Consider the following 4,841-nt stretch of genomic DNA (forward strand, 5'->3'; position numbering starts at 1 on the left):
TGGCAGAACTTGCCTGACACCTCCTCTGTTCCAGGCACTGGCAGACACTGGGGGCCCCGACGGGAATAAGATGGTCCCTTCTCCAGAAGGGGTGTGTAAACAAATAACAACACCCTGTAAGAAAGGAAAAGCGCTGTGGGAGAGGGGGTGTGGAAGGATCAGTAGGAGTTCATCAGATCAGGAGGACTGTGAAAGGCAAAGAGTGCGCTCCAGGCAAGGGGACCGGTAGGTAGAAAGGCATCGCCATGGGAAAGATCCCGATTGGTGGAGCATCCGTGTTGGTGTTTAGGATGACCTGCCCTGCAGAGCTCCCCAGCTCCCCAACACAGAGAAGCATTCTAGGAAGCCTGGTACCTGCTCCCTTGTCAGCTCAGGAGGGTCGGATCCAGGGCAGGCTTCACAGTTTGAGGAATATCAGTGAGCTCAGAGATATGGCCAGATGTGCCTCCTCTAGGACCCAGGCAGCGAGGAGCTTCCGAGACTTTTCTTGGTTGGAGTTGAGGGCACGTGTTACCCACCAACTCGACAGTAGCCCTGGAGACACTGTTGCTGTGTTTGTGCCAGGGCCTGGGATGGAGATGAATAAATATGGTCCCTGCACCACATACAGGAATATGAGGATGAACAGTCCTCAAGGCCCATATCACATCACTACTGATGCTCTATGGGGCTGTAGAGGAGGGGCAGCTAGAAGGCAGGAGCAGGGGCCATCATGAGGAGGGAATCTGAAAAATATGCTAATAAGAAGAAGAAAAATTATAATGATGAATGATTATTGAGCACTTGCTATGTGCCAGGCACTGCTCTAAGAATATTTTTAAGAGCTAATCCAAGTTTATTTTTATATTAATTTATTTTAATTGGAGGATAATTACTTTACAATACTGTGATGGTTTTTGCCATACATTGACATGAATCAGCCATGGGTGCACATGTCCCCCTATCCTGAGCCCCCCTCCCACCTCCCTCCCCACCCCATCCCTCTGGGTTGTCCCAGAGCACCAGCTTTGAGTGCCCTGCTTCATGCATCGAACTTGCCCTGGTCATTTATTTTACAAATGGTAATCTACACGTTTCAGTGGTGTTCTCTCAAATCATCCCACCCTCGCCTTCTCCCGCAGAGTCCAAAAGTCTGTTCTTTACATCTGTGTCTCCTTTGCTGCCTTGCAATAGAATTGTCGTTACCGAATTTCTAAATTCCATATACATGCATTAATATACAGTATTGGTGTTTCTCTTTCTGACTTACTTCACTCTGTATAATAGGCCCTAAGAATTTTATACAGATTTACACTCTACCTACACAACAGTGCTGTGAGGCAGGTGTCTATCATCCTCTTTTACAGATGAGGAGAACTGATGCAGAGAGGCTGAGTGACTGTCTTGGGCACACACAGCTGGGAAGTGGCCAAGCCAGGCTAAACCTGGGCAGTCTGACCTCAGAGCCCTCACTTGAATGACCTGGTGCAGCCTAAACACTAAGCCTTCTCTAAGAACTCGGCACCGCCAGGGCTGGGACTGTGTCTTGCTCTAATGCACAGTGTCAGTGTTGGTCACTCAGTTGTGTCCGACTCTTTGCCCCACGGGCGGTAGCCCGCCAGCATCCCCTGTCCATGAAATCCTCCAGGCAAGAATACTGGAGTGGGTTGCCATTTCCAGTAGGCACTCAGCAGGGATGTGTCGAGCCCTGAAAGAGCAGGGGCAGTAGAGACAGGGACAGGCGCTGCAGACAGACGTTGTAGCTGGAGCAAAAGCCTCAGATACCAGCACGTGAAGTGGCTTCAAGGTATTTCCAGAGCTGGAACACTGGAAAGCTGGAGGGGGCCAGTGAAGGAATGCAGAGCTTGAGAGTCAGCTTCCCTGGCTGACTCTTCCTGTTTCGAAGACCTGGCACCTGCCTGCCTTCGCCTGCAAACCTTCCCCCCCCAACTGACCCACATGGAGAAAGGGGGGCACCGTGACTTTGTGTCCCCACACCACTCTGTGCACTTGTTCCTTCAAAGGCTCCCAGGGGCTGGGGCGGCCTGCACCACACAAAGGTCTCAGGAAAGACGGTCAAACATATTCCTGTGTGGGATGGCTTACTGAATGCTTGAGGCTTCAGGGAGCTAGTGGTTTTTCTTTTTCTTTTTTTTGCTTTTTAATTTTTATTGGAGGCTAGTTACTTTACAATGTTCTGTTGCTTTCTGCTGTACAGCAAAGTGAATCAACTATATGTATACATATATCCCCTCTTTTGGGACCCTAAATCCTTCCCATTTAGGTCACCACAGAGCACTGAGTAGAGTTCCCTATGCTATACAGTAGGTCCTCATTAGTTATCTATTTTATACATAGCAGTGTATATAGGTCAATCCCAACCCCCCAATTCATCCCGCCCTCCCCCTTTGCCCCCTTGGCATCCATACATTTGTTCTCTACTTCTGTGTCTCTTTTTTTGCTTTGCAAATATGTTTATCTGTGTCATTTTTCTAGATTCCACATAGTTGTGTTAATATACCATATTTATTTTTCTCTTTCTGACTGACTTCACTCTGTATGACAGGCTCTGAGCCCATCCACGTCTTGGCAAATGGCATAATGCTATTCCTTTATATGGCTGAGTAGTATTCCATTGTATATATGGACCACATCTTCCTCTAATGATGGATGTAAAGCTTGTTTCCATGTCCTTACCGGTCAGAATGGCCATCAACAACAAATCTCCAAACCATAAATGCTGGATAGTGTGTGGAGAAAAGGGAACCCTCTTACACTGTTGGTGAGAATGTAGATTGGTTCAGTCACTATGGAGAACAGTGTGGAGATTCTTTTAAAAACTAAAAATATGGAGAAACAGGCATAGAGAATAGACTTATGGACATGGGGAGACTGGAGGAGAGGGAAGAGAGAGGTATGGAAAGAGGAACATGGAAACTTACATTACCATATGTAAAAGAGATAGCCAACAGGAATTTGCTGTATGGCTCAGGAAACTCAAACAGGGGCTCTGTATTAATCTAGAAGGGTGGGATGGGGTGGGAGATGGGAAGGAGGTTCAAAAGGGAGGGGATATATATGTATACCTATATTGCTGATTCATGTCGAGGTTTGACAGAAAACAAAAAAATTCTGTAAAGCAATTATCCTTCAATAAAAAAAAATTTTTTAAGAAAAACTAAAAATAGAGCTACCATATGACCCAGCAATCCTAATCCTGGGAGGAAATCGTAATTCCAAAAGACACATGCACCCCAGCGTTCATTGCAGCTCTACTTACAATAGGGAGCCAGTGTTTTCCACAGGTCCTTCCCTCCAGCTCCCTGGGCTCTGGATAGGAAAGCAGGGCTGGGACTTTGCTCTGTGACTTCCTAGCTGGGTGCTGTGGGGTGATCAATTCTGTGCCTCAGTTTCTATCTCCATAAAGTGGGAGTAAAAACAACAACAGAATTAAAGTGGGCAAGATTTGGGGAAACTCCTATCAGAATGAAGATCAGTGAAAAGTAGTTTCTCAGCATCCTGCTTTGCTTCTGGGACCTCAGTTTCTTCCATAAAAGGAAGACTTGGACAATGTTTCTCTTTAATGCCAGTCAGGCTTGATATTCTGGAATTCAAAGCGATGAACATCAGTGGACTAGATATCTAAACACATTTACATACACGTATGTGCCATACGACTGTGTGTGTGTGTGTGTGTGTGTTAGTCACTCAATCGTGTCTGACTCTTTGCGACCCATAGACTGTAGCCCACCAGGTTCCTCTGTCCATGGGATTCTCCAGGCAAGAATACTAGAGTGGGTTTCCATGCCCTTCTCCAGGGTACCTTCCTGACCCAGGGATTGAACCCGGGTCTCCTTCATTACAGGCAGATTCTTTATAGTCTGAGCCACCAGGGAGTTTATATGACTATAAGTGTATACAATTTAATCACTTTTATAAGTTTAAGATATATGCAAAATAATATTTAATATAAACATATAATGGATGGCGTCTTTGGTTGTGTTTTCCTCTTTTAAAAAAAATTACGTATGTATGTATTTATTTATTTTGGCTGCACTGATTCTTCGCTGCTGTGCGTGGGCTCTCTAGTTGTGACAAGTGGGGGCTACTCTAGTTGTGAAGCATGGGCTTCTCATTGCAGAGGCTCCTCTTGCTGCAGAGCATGAGCTCCAGGGTGCACAGGCTTCAGTGGTTGCCCTGCATGTGGAATCTTCCTGGATCGGGGATCAAACCTGTGTCCCCTGCATTGGCAGGTGGGTTCCTAACCACTGGACCACCAGGGTAGTCCAGTTGTGTTTTCTTCTGATTGAAAAATTAGTATGTATTTGTTGAAAATGTTTTGAAAAGTACAGGAAAAGAAAAAAATTTAGTCACTATTCCATATTTGATACTGCCTCTTGTATATTTAGTAATTCCTCTCCCACCTTTTTTTTCCTATGAATGTACACAGATTTAAAAAAAAAAAAAAAACATGTTTGAGGTTGTACTCTGCATCCTATTTTTCAATTCAAGCCGAGCTGTGGAACCAGGACTCTGGGCAGGACTTCATCCCCATGCCCGAGAGGAAGCGGAGGCCGATGCTGCCACAGCTGTTCTGTGCCCGCTCCCCGGCTCCTGCCCGGGTGGCTGGCTGCAGGCATCTGACCTTCGGATGTTCTGTGTCTCTGGCGGGTGCGCATTTTTACACCAATTTTAGCCTAGCCTCTCAGGCCCACTGGCCTTAGGGGCAGCACATAATGGATGCCTTATGTAGACAGCTGCCAACGGTGCAGGAGGAAGCGTCCCACCTTAAATGTTCCTCCTCGCCGGCCAGTCTTCTGCTGTCGGAGAACAAGCCGGCTCCCTGTTCCTTCTCTCACCAG

General features: G+C 46.5%; 1 protein-coding gene across 4 annotated transcripts in view; it reads left to right on the top strand.

Moving 5' to 3' along the window:
• HIVEP3 (HIVEP zinc finger 3) overlaps nt 1-4,841 on the top strand; it is a 565,238-nt gene that overhangs the window by 387,059 nt on the left and 173,338 nt on the right. The gene's annotated exons all lie outside the window — the stretch shown is intronic.

Source organism: Bos taurus, chromosome 3 (genome assembly GCF_002263795.3).
Source record: "Bos taurus isolate L1 Dominette 01449 registration number 42190680 breed Hereford chromosome 3, ARS-UCD2.0, whole genome shotgun sequence".
Lineage (NCBI taxonomy): Eukaryota > Metazoa > Chordata > Mammalia > Artiodactyla > Bovidae > Bos > Bos taurus.